The sequence below is a fragment of the Homarus americanus genome, unplaced genomic scaffold, assembly GCF_018991925.1.
Source record: "Homarus americanus isolate GMGI-L3 unplaced genomic scaffold, GMGI_Hamer_2.0 scaffold48220, whole genome shotgun sequence".
NCBI classification, from domain to species: Eukaryota; Metazoa; Arthropoda; class Malacostraca; order Decapoda; family Nephropidae; genus Homarus; species Homarus americanus.
In genome coordinates, this window is record NW_024755060.1 from 4,817,052 (window position 1) to 4,835,123 (window position 18,072).

The following is an 18,072-nucleotide window of genomic DNA, read 5'->3' on the forward strand; positions in this document are numbered from 1 at the left end:
GAATACCTGGGAGTAGCTGCTTTAAGCCAAAACATAGAACTTATGATCAAATATGGCGTTAGTTTATATTGAACTAATAAGATATTGCTTGTTATTAGTACTGGTTAAGAGACGAAATTATACTGAGACTCTACCTTAATCTAAACACGTAAAATAGATATTTTCCGGTAACGCCTCAGGAACAGTTCATTTCGGATACCACACACACACACACACACACACACACACACACACACATTAACTTATTTCTCCTGCACTGAATATTTTGAGCCCATAAGAGAAAATTATTTAAATGAATAATCATCATTAGTTCTGAAATACACTTAGGTATTGCTGGTGGTAATTTGGGGGGTGAACCTAGGTAGGTCCGTGGTATGCTGGGAGTCAACCTGTGTACTGAGGAAGGGTATTGGAAAATGCAACAGAATTGGGATATGTTGTTTTATGTGGTAACTGTGTTTTAGGATAGCCACAGAATTGGTCTGGTATAAGGATGCAATCCTCCCAAACTCTCACTCTCTCCTCCTTCTCATTCTCCTCCTCACTCCTCTCTTCCTCTTCTCCTCCTCACCTCCTCATATTCTCACCATCTTTTCCTCCTCACCACTTTCCTCTCCTTCCTCTCACCCCTTCCCTCTCACTTCCTTCCTCCTTCCTCACCTTCCTCCTTTCCTTCACCCTTCCTTCTCACTCCCCTTCCCTCTCACTCCCCTTCCCTCTCACTTCCCTCCCTGTCTCTCACTCCTCGTCACAGCAGATAGATGTTTTTCTCAACTGGAACTCCAGATATGAGAATTTATTTTATGGATTCACTGTTATTGATGGATTTGCATACGAGAGAAACCCTCCCCATCTACCTCTACTTCCCCTACCCCAATTGGCGGAGGGTTTCAATTTACGAAGCCAGAGGTTTCAGCTGAAGGCTTCCGGTTTGTGACTGTTTTGTGAGTTATAATGACTGTGAGTTATAATGACTGAGAGTTATAATGACTGTGAGTTATAAAGACTGAGTTATAATGACTGTGAGTTATAATGACTGTGAGTTATAATGACTGTGAGTTATAATGACTGTGAGTTATAATGACTGTGAGTTATAAAGACTGTGAGTTATAATGACTGAGTTATAATGACTGTGAGTTATAATGACTGTGAGTTATAATGACTGTAAGTTATAAAGACTGTGAGTTATAAAGACTATGAGTTATAAAGACTGTTTTGTGAGTTCCACTGAATTGCAAAAAGATTAACCAAATATTACCATGGCAACGGTTCGCGCCATAATAAACAGGTTTTTCATGGGTTAAAGAAAACGATGGTACGAGAGTCTTCAGCGGTGACTACAGTAATTTACAGAAGATATTTAACTGTACTGTATATGATTTAATTTTCACATTATTGCAATTAAATTAAAGTGTTTTGTAAATTTGGCCAAAAATGTCAGTTGGACTTAATTGGAAGATTAGCCATATTTAGCGTGACACACACACACACACACACACACACACACACACACACACACATCGTTTACAATGTCAACAAGACTGTGTACAAAATAACATGTAGAAAGATTGACCCTGGCTTAACAATGAAACTGAGAATATTAAAAATAGGGAGACGTTTTAGAGACATTGTGAGGGGAGGAGAAATCTTTGGAGACATGAGAAATCTTGGAGACATTGTGAAGGGAGAAGTAATCTTTGGAGACACGATGGAGGGAGGAGAAATCTTGGAGACATAGTGAAGGGATTGGAAGACATTTTGAAGGGAGGAGAAGACTGTGGTGGGAGGAGTAATCTTTGGAGACATAAGAAAACTTGGAGACATTGTGAGGGAGAAGTAATCTTTGGAGACATGAGAAAATTTGGAGACACTATGAAGGCAGGAGAATTCTTGGAGACACTGGAGGGAGAAGGGAGTATAAGTGCCTGGGTGATGTAGAGGGCGAAGGGTAAAGACGATGGCCCCACGTCCCTCCCTCAGGCTATCGAAGGAGGGAATGTTTTTCTGAGTTCCTGTCCTGGATTTGAAGAGAGAGGCGCCCTGGGCACCCTGGTCTTAACAACTACTCTGGAGGGGGAGAAAGGAAGCGGGGGAAGGAAGCGAGGGGAGAAGACGCAATAGGAGGGAGGAGAGGGAGAAGACGGGGGGGGAGGGAGGAGGAGACTGTCAGAGGAGGAGGGAGGGAGAGGAGCCTTGGGAGGAGGGAGGGAGAAGACGCAGGAGGAGGGAGGGCAGGAGGGAGGAGGAGAGAGACGAAGGGGGGAGGAGGGGGGAGAGACGGAGGAGGGAGGGGAGGAGAATTGATAAATCAATTGCATCAAATTACCGTCCCATTAGTCTCATGTCAATCATAGGCAAATTGCTAGAGTCAATTATTGCTACAAAAATCAGAAGCCACCTTGAAACATTCAACTTAATTCATTCTTCTCAGCACGGGTTCACCCAGGGACGTTCTTGTCTCACAAATTTGCTTAGCTTTTTCTCAGAAGTATATGAAGCGGTAGATAATGATAAGTCATATGATATAATTTACTTAGATTTCAGTAAAGCATTCGATAGAGTCCCTCATGAGAGATTAATAAGGAAGGTAGAAGCACATGGAATAGGTGGATCATTATTAAAATGGATTAGGTCATGGTTAACTGGTAGGAAACAAAGAGTCAGCATAAATGGATTTAAGTCAGACTGGAGTGCGGTCAAAAGCGGAGTTCCCCAGGGATCTGTATTAGGCCCTCTGCTGTTTGTTATATTCATTAATGATCTTGATTTAGGTATAACTAGTAGGATTAGTAAATTTGCAGATGATACCAAAATGGGGAGAGTGATAAATTCAGACAGTGACTTTGAACACCTTCAAAGAGATCTAGATACCTTACATGAATGGTCAGTAGACTGGCAAATGAATTTTAATGCTGATAAATGCAAGGTGCTACAGATAGGGAAGACGAATACAAACGTTAAGTATAAACTAGGTAACACGGAAATAGAAAACTCAGATTGTGAAAAAGATCTAGGTGTATTTGTTGGCAACGACTTGAAACCTAGAAAACAATGTATTAGCGTTCGCAACAAGGCAAACAGGATTCTTGGGTTCATATCTAGGTCTGTGAGTAACAGAACTGCTGACGTTATCTTGAAACTTTACCTAGCATTAGTGAGGCCACACATGGATTATGCGGTTCAATTCTGGTGTCCTTATTATAGAATGACATAGATTCTTTGGAGAGAGTACAAAGAAGAATGACATAAATGATCCATAATATTAGAAAACCTTCCATATGAAGAAAGACTGAAAAGCTTAGGCTTGCATTCATTAGAGAGGCGTAGAGTTAGGAGATATGATAGAGGTGTTCCAAGTGGGTAAGTGGATTAACAAGGGTAAAATGGAAGATGTTCTGAAGCTCAGTACAACGAAATAACTAGAACAAATGGCTTTAAATTAGATAAATCCGATTCAGAAAGGATATAGGCAAGCACTGGTTTGGTAATAGAGTTGTGGATATGTGAACAGGCTACCGAGTGCTATAGTAGGATCGGGGACGCTAGAGCCAAGACGAAGGATAGGCACATGGAAGTGCTGGGATGGTGTGAAAGGATCTGCCCTGTATGAGCCAGTCGGCCTCCTGCAGTATCCCACTTTCTTATGTTCTTATGTTCTATGAGAAGACGTAGGAGGAGAGAGAGGGGAGAGGAGGAGGAGAGGAGAAGCACACAGGAGGAGGAAGGGGGAGAAGACGTAGGAGGAGAAGGAGAAGACGCAGGAGGAGGAGGAGGGAGAAGACGGGGAGGGAAGAACACGTAGGAAGAGGGAGAAGGAGAAGACGCAAGAGGAGGGGAAAAGGCGTAGGAGGAGGAGGAGGAAATGACATAGGGGAGGAGGAGAACACGAAGGGGAAGGGGAGGAGAAGAGGAGAAGGGAGAAGATGATGTAGGAGGAGGGAGGAGAAGTGGTGGAAGAGGAGACATGACAAAGAGGAGGAGTCGAAACTCCTCAATGTACCAGCAACAACAGACAAACCTCAACAACCACAACAACAACACTAGCGGCAGAATCATAACAATCAACAAAAAACAACAACACTAGCGGCAGAAACACCACCAGCAACAACTAAACCACAACAACAAAACAACAACGGCATAAACATGAAACAACAAACATTGGAAAATCGCCAAAATATTTATACTATACAAGATAAAATCCAGTGCTGTTATAAAGCGTTGGCTGAACTCAAGTATATACAATACATCTAGTCATTGTCCCAAGTTCTGTCTTACAGGTACTGATGACAGGTAGTAATTACAGGTATAATAACAGTAATTACAGGTATACCAACAGGTATAATTACAGGTATTTCCAACAGGTATAATAACAGGTATTCCCAACAGGTATTAATGACAGTAATAACAGTATTCTCAGCAGGTTTAAAACATGACCCCTTGTATGTTTATATAGGTGACATGTTTGTCAGTATGTTTGCATAGCTTCATATAATATACGAGTATTTTGATGTAGGTGATATTATGTGTATATTGATAATGGGTTATATAATAGTGTATTAATATAGGTTATGTAATGTGTGATTGTTGGTATAGCGACATTTATTGGTACTATTTTAACATTGTATTTAGTGGTATTTAACGTGAGTACAAAAATGCATTCCTCAATCATAATGTTATATTCATTCAACATATATACAATTTATATCATTTTATATATTTAATTGAATTATTTTTTCCATTTGTAAGTAACAATCGAATTCCACCTGCTTTGATGACCAACCCGTAGTACATTATATTATATTTTTACTGTTATATTATTTATGTATCAATTATATCCCAATCAAGTAAATATGATATATAATGATTTACAAGGGTGTTTTTTCTTCACGGGCGTGTACAGTTAAGTGTTTTAATATGTGCCGCCATTACATATTAAATTCTGTATTGTAACATAGCGGGATATGTTAATGTTTGTTATTTTTCACATTAAAAATTCAACGTTATACTCTTGAACTTGGTGGGAGGGAGAGGGGAAGGAGGTTGGGAGGAGGGGAGGGGTGGGAGAGGGAGAGGGTGGGGAGGAGAGGGGTGGGAGGGAGAGGGGTGAGGGGAGGGCTGGGAGGAGGGAGAGGGGTGGGGGAGGGTTGGGAGGTGTTTTAATAAGGGTCCCATAACACTAGCTGGTGGGGATATTAGTGCGTGTGACAGGTGGTTATGGATAATGATTCGCTGTAATGGTGTGACGTGAGTATTGAGAGTGGTGAGGGGATAATGGTGTTGGTTAATGATTCAGTGGAGGGTTAACAAAGTGGCAATGGAGGGTTAATGGTGCAGGGAGGGTTAATGGCAGTGGAGGGTTAACGGTGAAATGGGGTTAATGGAGGTAGAGTGTTAATGGTGCAGTGGAGGGTTAATGGTTCAGTGGAGGGTTAATGGTGCAGTGGAGGGTTAATGGTGCAGTGGAGGGTTAATGGTGAAATGGGGTTAATGAAGGTAGAATGTTAATGGTGCAGTGGAGGGTTAATGGTGTTGGTTAATGGTTCAGTGGAGGGTTAATGGTGCAATTGCAGTGGAGGGTTAATTGTGCAGTGGATAGTTAATGGTGAAGTGGGGTTAAAGGAAGTGGAGGGTTAATGGCGCAGTGGAGACTTTCTTAATGGTGCAGGACAGTAATGATGTGGGGACAGGTAATAACGAGCCAGGTAAACACAATTACTTAATCACCCTTACTGATGCACCCACACATAAAGAAGACACAGATGACACACACACACACACACACCAATCTCCCACCCAATTCCCACACACCCCTACCCACATCTCCCACCCACTATCAAACTTCGATTGATAAAACGGTCGGCAAATCCAATTTCACCCCACGTTGAAATTCTTATCCAGATACTAGAAGAAAAGGAGGGCAACTTTAAGACTACCTCGCCAGCACGCAAGCTGCAAAGCTAGCCCAGGTAAAGTGATGGACGATATTGGCAGAGTGGAAAAAGTTAATGGGCTGGGTTTGATTTACCTTGACGGCTCATGAATTGTATCCCGTGAAATATACATAGCGACTTGGGATAATAGTGGTTTTATTTATTTATTTATTTTATTTTGTGTGTGTGTGTGTGTGTGTGTGTGTGTGTGTGCGTGTGTGCGTGTGTGTGTGTGTGTGTGTGTGTGTGGTTATGGCATTAAGGCGTCAAACAGAGATAATAAAAAGTTTCTGGGGAGAAAATGTAGATATACCGTGTTATATGATGGTCATTTATTTTCCCCACTGCTGCAAGTTTTATGATTTTGCATACAAGAAAATTCTGTGTTTTGCCGATTTTCCCGTCACAAAATTTGACGTTTACTTGTACAAAAAATCCGTAATATTTTCATCACAAACTTATGATTTTGTATTAGAAAAATATTACTGCTTTTCAGGTATTTTTTCACTAATAGCTGTACGAATTTTTTTGTTACGTTATGTTTTCTAAGTTATGATTTTATTTTGTGTATTTTTTATTTGTTTATTTATTCTTAGTTTGTAAAAATCTACTTGAGATGCTTTAGGTCAGTTTATACACTAAATTTTAAACAATATTCAAAGTAGTCGTTTGCTTTTTTAATTATATTATTATTTTATATAGCAAATTAGAAGTAACTCTAAGCAATAAGTCAAGTCAGGTCACAGTGACGTCAGTCAGGTCACAGTGAGCCAAATTCAAGTCATAATGAGGTCAGATCAAGTCATCAATGAGGCCGTCAGCTAAGAGTGAGATCAATTCAGGTCATAGTGAGATCAGTCAGGTCCAAAGAATTATAAATCATAGTAAAATATATATTAAGTTAAAGCACAAAAAAATATATATTGTAACGGCAAGAATATGAAATTGTGTCGGGAATTTAACCTCCATGAAAATAATAATTAAGACAAAACCACAACACAACTCATCACAAAATATTTACAATATTAACAGTACAGTATTTTATGTATCTTGAAAAAAATTATAGAAATATTTTAATGTGAGACAAAGGTATTTTTTGTTATAGTTTTCCACTAAGATGTAAAACTGTGGCGGCTGATTAGATAAACAACGTATCTCATCTTCAAGTCCCCTGGTCCGAATCCCGCACTCCCAGTCGACGTGTCTGCAATAGGTAACTAACTAACCAATTGGGGAAGTGAATGCGGTAGATACAGTGCCTCCGTGTATATTTCAAATTTTACCACGATGGGATCCAAAGTTTTTCTTACGTCTGATATAAACAAAAAATCCTTTCTTCCACAGAAATTTGGAGGAAAGATGATCTAGAAACAAGTTGTAAAGTATTTGATATTTATATAAATTGATAAAAATCACAATGACTTAAAAAACTAATAAAAAATAACAATAAATTACCAAAACAAAAACGCTAATAAAATTATTAAAAAACCACAATATTTAAAAATAAACAAAAATAATAAAAATATCACAAGCAACAAAATGGCAGGCAGGCGGGTCACGAATACTTATTTACTCTATTCAACTTCATCAATGCAGAAATTCGGCTGACCGGCAAACTCTTCCCCGCCTTTATATCCTATAACAACGACTCTTATGTTATCGCTGACAAAATTAGTTAGGTTAGGCTGGTAAATGCGTCCTTGCTTATGAATAGGTAGCCAATTTCGGATTTATATGTACGTAAATATTTCCAATTTTTTGACTGATTAGTTCCGTCGCTGTTGTTGTCGTTAGTTGTTGACGTAATTGGTCTGGCAGTAAATGCTTCCCATATTTCGTTAATTGACAAATCTATTCCTGCTACCTGCCCCAATTGGATCGTCGATGTGTCCTTCCTATTTAGTAATTGCCTTGAGGTTGTGTGTGTATGTATGTTTGTTTGTGTCTACCTGTGAGTGAAAGTGAGTGTTTTTGTCTGTGTCTGTTGTATGGAATTTGTTTGTGCATTTGTGCGTAAATACAGTATGTGTCGGTTGGTCCATGGGTGTGTTTGTGTCTGCTTGTCTGTATATGTGCGCATTTGTGTTTCCGTTTGTGTGCTTGTATATCCGTGTGTGTGTGTGACACCCTGATTGGCTCCCCCACACACAGTGTATATGTAATAGGTATTTCCAATTCTGCGGCGAGAAGTTACGTTATATTGGCTCGGCTGCCTGGTTTAATACATAATAAAAACCCTTTGAAGAATGATCTGGGCGGTAAGGTATAAAACCCACTGAAAGCACGATGGTTTAAACTTTTTGAGCACGAATTGTTTAAACCCTTTGGTTAACGATGGTTTAACCTTTTGACGACTATGGTTTAACCTTTAAGGACGATGGTTTAACCCTTGAGCACGATGGTTTAAGCTTTAGCGACGATGGTTTAACCCTTTGAGCACGATGGTTTAACCTTATGACGATGGTTTAACCCCTGGAGCACAATGGTTTAACCTTAAGGGCGATGGTTCAACCCTTGAGCACGATGGTTTAACCTTTAAGGACGATGGTTTAACCCTTGAGCACGATGACTAACCCCGAGGACGATGACTTAACCCCGAGGACGATAGACTTAACCCCCGAGGACGATGACTTAACCCTCTGAGGACGATGACTTAACTCCCCCGAGGACGATGACTTAACCCCCGAGGACGATGACTTAACCCCGAGGACGATGACTTAACCCCTCGAGGACGATGACTTAACCTCTGAGGACGATGACTTAACCCCCGAGGACGATGACTTAACCTCTGAGGACGATGACTTAACCCCCGAGGACGATGACTTAACCCTGGAGGACGATGACTTAACCCCGAGGACGATGACTAACCCCCGAGGACGATGACTTAACCGAGGACGATGACTTAACCCCTGAGGACGATGACTGAACCTTTCGTCCTCGAGTCAATAGTGGGAGTTATTAGTGGCTCACCTGTAGTGTCTATTATCGTTATTGACAGCTTGTGTGTGTTGGGCTGATGGGGAGAGAGACGGGGAGAGGAGGGAGGGAGAGGGAGAGGGAGAGAGGGAGAGTGAGAGGAGGAGGGGAAGAGGTGATTGAGAGGAGGAGAGTGTGGGAGAAGAAGATGGAGGTGAGGAGGGAGAAAGTGAGTAGAGTGGTGTGGAGAGATGAGAGAGAGGAACAGGTATATTGACAGATATAAAAGGACAGAAGTAGACAGAGAGGGAGAGAAGCAGCGTGATAGGTAGAGAGATAGAGAAAGGAAAGAGAGAGACAAGAGAGAGAGAGAGAGAGAGATTAGAAGGCGGGTCACAGGTGAACAACATTTAACAGGTGGGTGGTTGACCCTGTGCCGCCCACCATCCTCTGTGGCCGCCCAGAGGACAGGAAACTGGCAGTGAATGAAGGGAAATATTAAGGAGAACAAAGATGTGAGAAGAGGGGAAGAGGGGAGGAGAGGGAAGAGGGGTGTGGTGGAGAGGGGAAGAGAGGGTTGTGGTGTGGGGTGGAGAGGGAAGAGGGGGGTGTGGTGGTGTGGGGAGGAGAGGAAGGAGGGGTTGGTGGGGAGAGGGAGGAGAGGGAAGAGAGGGTGTGGTGGAGAGGGGAGGAGAGGGGAAGAGAGGGGTGTGGGTGGTGAGGAGGAGAGGGAAGAGGGGGTGGTGGAGAGGGAAGAGAGGGGTGGTGGGAGGAGAGGGAAGAGGGGGGGGTGGTGTGGGGAGGGAGAGAGGAAGAGAGGGGGGTGGTGGTGGGAGGGAGGAGAGGGAAGAGGGGGGTGGTGGAGAGGGGAAGAGAGGGTGGTGGAGAGAGGAAGAGGGGTGGTGGGGAGGAGAGGGAAGAGAGGGGTGGTGGAGGGGAGGAGAGAGAAGAGGGGGGTGTGGTGGTGAGGGGAGGAGAGGAAGAGGGTGGTGAGAGGAAGAGAGGGAAGAGAGGTGGGTGGGTGGAGGAGGAGAGGAAGAGAGGAGTTGGGTGAGAGAGACGGGGAGATAAAGATTTGATAGAGAGGAATTAGTATGTGTGTGTGTAATTGTGAGAGGGAGAGAAGGAAGAAGATTGGTAGAGAAAGGGAGTGAGAGGGACATTATAGAAGAAGAGGGAGAATATAGGAGGAGGGAGATATAGGAGTGAGAGGGAGATAGGAGTGGAGGAGATATAGGAGGGAGGAGAGGGAAGGAGTGTATAGAGAGGAGAGGGGTGGTGAGCTGCCATTACCTGTTGCCTCACCTGAATATTTATACTTATGGTCCAGGTAGGTCAGGGCCCTCCAGGTCGAGTGCTAGAGCCCTCCAGGCAGGTTAGGGCCTCCTCGGCAGGTTAGGGGCCTCCGGCAGGTTAGGCCCTCCAGGCAGGTTAGGGGCCTTCCGGCAGGTTAGGCCTTCCCAGTGGGTTAGCCCAGGTTGGGGCCTTCCGGCAAGTTAGGGCCTTCCGGCAGGTTAGGCCTCTGCAGAGTTAGGGCCTATCCAGGTCAGGGGCCTCTGGGCAGGTTAGGCCTTCCAGGCAGGTCAGGCCTCCGGCAGGTTAGGGCCTCCAGGCAGGTTAGGGGCCTCTAGGTAGGCAGGGGCCTCCAGGCAGGCTAGGGGCCTCCAGGTAAGCCAGCCTCCAGGCAGGTTACGGGCCTTCCGGCAGGTTAGGCTCTCCAGGCAGGTCGGGGCCCCCCTGCAGGGGTCAGGAGGCTCTAAGGCAGGTCAGGACCCTTCTACGTAGGTCAGGGGGCCTTCTAGGAGGTCAGGGGCCTTCCAGATAGGTCAGGGCCCCTCGTGGTAGACCAGGGGGCCCTCCAGGTGTACTGAAGCGTAGAACAGGTGAGCGAAGAGAGGAAGAGGACGGGGAGAGCGAGTGAGTGTGTTTGTATGTATGTACAGTATGTGTGTGCGTGCGCGGTGTATTCCTCGTCATATATCTCTCTCTCTCTCTCTCATACCACTCTCTCTCACCACACTCACACACCCTCTCACCTGTCCCCAATCCCCGTTGAAACCACACCTTCACCAACACAGCTGCTTCCTACCACCACCACCACCACCACCACCAGTGTTGCCGCCCCTGCGCGCACTCGGCCTCTCCCTCCTCCCTCCCTCTCGCGACACCTCAACCACCACCTCCACCTTCGAGCTGCCAGCAACTACGGCGCCACTCTGGCAGGTCCGCACGCTACCCTCCGCACACACGCCTCTCTCACCCTCCAGGATATGTGACACACCTCCTGGTCGACCTCGTCTTTAGGAAAATATTAATCCTCAAGGATATCCGAATAAATCCTGGCATTCCTGTAGTGTTGATGTGTGTTGACCATACGATAAGTTTACCAGTGTTGATACTTGAGCGATTACTACCACAGCTACTTCGGATTACTTATAATACTACTTGGATTACTTACATTACTACTTGGATTACTTATATTACTACTGATTACTTACATTACTACTTGGATTACTTATACTACTACTGTTACTACCAAGAGTTAAGGATTTATTATCAGGAGTGAGCGTGTGCTCGTGGATTTATCGACCACCATTACTACTCTGGATTAACTAGGAAGTTTACTGTATATCGCCGCTCACCGAACTGGATTTATCGACTCCCAGAAATTGAAACTAGTGGATGAAGATACATAGTGTTACTTGGTACTAGTGACCCCTAGTACCCATATCATACCTGGTAACTCTCACTTGGCAGAGGCTAACTGTACAAATTAGTGATTTACCAATAGCTCGTAGAGTATAAGCTAGCTACTGATCGCTAGCACCTAACCTTACCATCACCAGCTAGTGCTTCACGACCACCATCAACAACTACTACCACTATCTTGTGACCACTACGACTAGCAACAACAACAACTACCACTATCATCTGTGATCACGACGACCATCAACAAAAACTACTACCACTATCTTCTGTGACCACGACCAACAACAACTACCACTATCATCTGTAGACCACCACTACCACCAGCACCACAAAAACTACCTCTATCATCTGTGACACGACAACCACCACCAACAACAACTATTATCTTCTGTGACGACCACCACCCACCAACAAATAATTATCACTTTCTTCTCTAACCACCAGTAGCAGTGCCACGTGGAACCTCACCACCAGCTGGACTACTGAGGTGTAAAATGTGACGCAGCCTAACTATCCTCTACCTATAATATGCTGATTCACAGAGCCAGTTCAAAATTACCTTTGGTTTTCCAGTCGTCCGTCACATTCAACGTACGAACCTCTAAAAACTTCATTCATTTCCATCCATTAGTCAAGTGTGTTGTTTGAGTGTCTGTCACGTGGGCTTTTAAATTCCATCTTTGTTGATATATTTTGGGGTTATTTTTGTTTATATTGGAGTTTGTGTGTAAAAATCATGACTCTCTTTTCATTGTCATTGTTAGCGTCTGTCACCTGTGCTGTCAAATCCTTCATTCATTTCTTCACCGTCATTCATTCTTCATTCATTTCATTCCTTCATTCATCATTCCTTCATTCGTTTCATTCCTTCATTCATTTCATTCCTTCATTCATTTCATTCCTTCATTCATTTCATTCCTTCATTCGTTTCATTCCTTCATCTGCGTTTCATTCCTTCATTCATTTCTCCATCTCTTCATTCGCTCTTCATTCCTTACTTTCATTCCTTCCATTCCTCCATCCATTTCCCATTCCTTCATTCATTTCATTCCTACATAAGTCCCTGGTCATCGTGTATGTTAAATAGACTCAATTACCTAATGAAGACATTTAGATGCTTAACCTTCGAAGTGTTTTAAATATAAGTAAACAAGACATTTGTTAAAGGATAGATTGAAGCATAAAGTAACTTGATGGACAAGACACTTAAATAGTTTTGAGCAGATTAAGTGTTAAGTAAATTACAACACAATTAAATGCGTATAAGTACAATAAAGTGCAAAGTCACTTAGATACAGTTAAGTAGAGTTAAGTATAAGTAGTTGAGATGGAACACTTAGATAACCAAGTGTAAAAGTAGTTAAGACACTTATAAAGTATAAACTGGGATTGAATTCTCTTATAACGTGGTTAATTGAATACTTAGCATGAGACAAAAATAGGATTTAAGAAAAATAGGATTGAATTCTTTATAAGCAACCAAAAGTAGGATTGAAACCTTATATGACAAGTAAGACCCATTAGTATAAGCAAATGGAGGTGATTAGTAGGCACGGGTAACTCTGTGGAGGCTGATATGTCAACATGAGGGTAACTTACCTCAGTGTCTTAGAACAAAGAAATCCCTGCCATGTTGTCAGTGACGTTTGGGGATTTATTGAGATTTAGAGTGATTAAACTGGGGATTGATTGGGATTTATGGTATTAAACTGGGGATTTTTGGGATTTTGGTGACAAACTGGGGATTGATTGGGATTTATGGTATTAAACTGAGATTTATTGGGATTTTGGTGATTAAACTGGGATTGATTGGGGTTAAACTGAGATGGGATTAAATTGGGGATTTATTGGATTTAGGGATTATATTCTCCTACGTGGGGATTTATTTATGGTGGATGGTGTTAAGGCCAGTTTTCTGTTTAATTAGGGATTCTTTAAGGATTTCGTAGGGATTAATTCGTCTTGTTGATTTACATCAGGATTAATGATAAGGATCAGTTCTTATTTCTGTGGCTTACAGATCTGGATTATTGTTGATTTATTCTCCTGTTGTGGGATTATCTCTCCATTAAGGATTATAGGAATTTGCAGATTAATTCTCCGTGTTGTGGATTTACACGAAACACCACCGATAAGAGAAGCAGTTTCCATTAGGACAACAAACCGCTCTGCCTGTGTGTGTGTGTGTGTGTGTGTGTTCGTTCGTTCGTTCGTTTGTATTTTATGTGTACGTGTGTTCGTCTTGTATTTTATGTGTACGCTGTATGTAAGTATGTATGTATGCTGCTTTCTGTATGTGTGTGTACTGTATGTTTTAGGTGAGTATTTTTCTACGTAGGAATGTATGCGTGTGTATGTATGCTGTGTGTATATGGACGTGTATTTTGCTAAGTCACATTCAGTATTATTCTCTCCCTTTATTGAGAACATTTGTATAATAATTTATTCAGATTTTGTTGACTAGAACACTGAATGTATGAATAAATGTATGTTTGATGTATATTTTAACTAACGAATGTATACACAGAGGAGTGTATATGTATTTTTCATTCGTATTCAGGGATAGAAGAAAATTAGATAATGTTTTTGTTTTGGGTAGATGAACCTCTCTCTCTCTGGTATTTTATTTCAACTAAAAATAAGAAAATTATCCTCATTATTTTATTTATTTTATTTTAAGGTTTAGGATATTTGTTCTCCACGTAGTTTGTTGACAGTCCAAAAATAATGTATAGTATTTTATTATTATTATTATTATTATTATTATTATTATTCAGTGTTTTATTATTTATTTTATTTAATTCAATTATCTTCCTAAAAATTAATAAATAAAACAAATTATTTTATTCCGAGTTATTATTTTGTTATCATTTTATACAACTTGTTCTAACATTTTGATTTATTGCATTTTTAGTTGTCAGTTTTAATTCGTATCTTCATAAAAAGCAAAAAATATTTACTTTTTATTTTTAACGTGTCAGTGTTTGTTGTTTATATTTGGTGGTAGTATTTATGAGTTTTATGGGTGTGTGATGATTGTGATGTGTTATGGTGTGATGGTGGTGAGGTTATGGTGTGATGGTGATGAGTGTTATGGTGTGATGGTGGTGGTGATTGTGATAAGTGAGGGTGTGGTGATGTTGTTGAGAGTGTGATATGATGGTGAGGTATGGTGTGTTGTGGTGAGAGTGTGGTAGTATAAGGAACGAGAGAGAGAGAGAGAGAGAAGAGAGAGAGAGATCGTGACTAAGTACCCAATATAGATTAAGACTCTTATCGCCTCCAGCTCTATCTTATTATGGTTTTCTACCCCGTCATCACTATCACCATCATCATCACCATCACTTTCACCATCATTATCACCAACATAACATCTTCACCATCACCATCATTATATCTTCACCATCATAACATCTTCACCATCATCATCACTATCACCATCACCATCATAACATCTTCACCATCATCATCACCATCACCATCATAACATCTTCACCATCATCATCACCATCATCACCATCATCATCATCTTCACCATCATCATCACCACCCCTCCGTCCTACCCCACTTTTAACTTGTCTTCCCCAGTGAGGTTTATGTTTGGCTGGTCATCTGCGGGAGGACGCCACCGGAACTCGTTGATTGGTTGAGGGCATATGACGTCAAGGCAAATTGGTTGAGAGATGAATGATGTTAGGAATTGATTGGTTAGATGATAAATGATGTTAAGAAAGCCGATTGGTTGAGTGATGAATGACGTCAAGGAGCTGATTGGTTGAATGTTGGCGAACGTTGAGAATTGATTGGTTGGGTGTTGAATGACGTCAAGAGAGCTGATTGGTTGAGTGTTGAATGATATTATGGAATTGTTTGTTTGGGTGTTGAATGACGTCAAGGAGCTGATTGTTTGAGCGGTGAATGACGTTAAAGCAACGAGGATTGATTTGTTGGCTAATGAGATGAGAACTCCAAATATACTAATGGTATATTCGACGGGAGCACTGTGATTGGTTGTTTGTCTAATGGACACCAAAAACTCTTCTCATTGGTCGGTTGATGAGTGACGGGGTGGAAAGTTTGATAGGTCGTATAGAGAGGGACAGAATCTTCTTATTGGGCGATTGATGAATGACGTCAAAGGAAAGTCTCTGATTGGTCGCTCACCTGTTCAGGACCAGAGGAACCATCTCATTGGGCGTTGTTGAATGACGTCAATGGGAACTCTCTTGATTGGCTGAACGTGAATGAAGACTTAACAGTGCTATTGGTGTGTTATTATCACGTAATTTAGCTGAGGTATTTTGTTAGAAGTTTTCAGTGGCAGGGTAATTACGTCGTTAATTAAATGACTAGTTACCCTGTGATTACCTTACCTGAAGTGGCAGGTGGATGTGGGTGGTTTTGGATGGACATATACTTAGATTATACTTTATTAATTATTACCACCTGTCACCTCCCTAACACAAGGCTGTTATTTTATGCTGAAGTGATATGTATTGACGTGTGGGTGATTAATAACAGTGTTAAGTGTAATGTTACCACTGGGGTGAATGTGTGTAATGGTGAACGTATTACAGAGTGTTATGTAATGGTGACCGTATTACAGGAATGTTATGTAATGGTGACCGTATTACAGAGAGTGATGTAATGGTGACCGTATTACAGAATGTTATGTAATGATGAACGTATTACAGAGTGTTATGTATTGATGACCGTATTACAGAGTGTTATGTAATGATGAATGTACAGAATATTATGTAATGATGAACGTATTACAGAATATTATGTAATGATGAACGTATTGCCAATGACATGTAATAAACATATTACAGATCGGATTACAGACTTACGTAACGGTCAACGTACTGCTAACTGTTATATAATGATGAACGTATTACAGGCTGTTATGTAATGATGAACGTATACAGGCTGTTATGTAATGATGAACGTATTACAGGCTATTATGTAATGATGAACGTATTACAGGCTATTATGTAATGATGAACGTATTACAGGCTGTTATGTAATGATGAACGTATTACAGGCTATTATAATGATGAACGTATACAGGCTGTTATGTAATGATGAACGTATTACGGCTGTTATGTAATGATGAACGTATTACAGGCTGTTATGTAATGATGAACGTATTACAGGCTGTTATGTAATGATGAACGTATTACAGGCTGTTATGTAATGATGAACGTATTACAGGCTGTTATGTAATGATGAACGTACAGGCTGTTATGTAATGATGAACGTATTACAGGCTGTTATGTAATGATGAACGTATTACAGGCTGTTATGTAATGATGAACGGTATTACAGGTTGTTATGTAAAGGTGATACAGTAGTCTCAGCCTAAATTTGACACCATTACATCTACCAATTAACTGAACCACCAATCAATATCAATTAAAATATTCACCAATCACCAATCAGGGGAAATAACCACCTTACGAGGCTTTTAGAATACCTCTCTCCTGACCCTTAGGCACACACGAGAGAGAAAGAGAGAGAGATAGAAGGAAAAGGGAGAGAGAGGAGGGGAGGATGGAAAGGAGAGAAAGAGGAGGAGGAGGAGGGAAGAGAAAGATATAGTAGGAGGATGAAGAGGGGAGAGAAAGAGGAGGAGAGAGAGAGAGAGAGAGAGAGAGAGAGAGAGAGAGAGAGAGAGAGAGAGAGAGAGAGAGAGAGAGAGAGATCCAACAGGTAAAACAATGATTAATTAAGTAGTTTGTAAACACGCTTGGGAACACAGGTAAATGCCACACACACCTGACTCACCATCAAACGGTAATAACACTTCATTAACATTGTCATTTCTTTTATCTCCTGAAACATACACAACAATACAACCAATTTTTGTGTTTATGCATGGAGGTAGGTGTGTGTGTGTGTGTGTGTGTGTGTGTGTGTGTGTGTGTGTGTGTGTGTGTGTGTGCGTGTGTGTGTGTGTGTGTGTGTGTGTGTGTGTGTGTGTGTGCGTGCGTGCGTGGTGCGTGCGTGTGTGTGTGTGTGTGTGTGTGTGTGTGTAGTGGGGAAATGGGATAGTGGTGTGATCCAGTCAAGATAGATAGATAGATAGATAGATAGATAATTAGACAAAGATAGACAGACAGACAGACAGACGGACACAGACAGATTGATGGACAGACAGACAGAGTTGATCTACCATCTTACATGCCTCAGTAAATTAATTGAGGAGTCGTGTTTGACAGGACAAACATCCTCACCTGAAAGATACATCACCACTCAATCAGTCAGTCAGTTAATCAGTTAGATAGGTTAGGTGAGGTGAGGTTGGGTTTCGGTTCGGGATTAGAGTTAGGTTAGGTTAGGTTAGGTTAGCAGGTTAGGTTAGGATAGGATAGAATAGGATAGGTTGGAGGTTTTTCCAAGTACTTATATAGTTACGTGTTTTGGTAAATTCCTTTCAGTTTTCTCTGAGCGTCGTGGTAATGTCTCCCTCGTGTAAGATGTTTGACAGAGGCATTCTTATATTATTAATAAAATT

The 18,072-nt window shown here is 41.5% G+C and overlaps 1 protein-coding gene across 1 annotated transcript in view; it reads left to right on the top strand.

The window, feature by feature from the left end:
* The window catches only part of LOC121856330 (patj homolog), a 170,078-nt gene that overhangs the window by 151,615 nt on the left and 391 nt on the right, over positions 1 to 18,072 (top strand). The gene's annotated exons all lie outside the window — the stretch shown is intronic.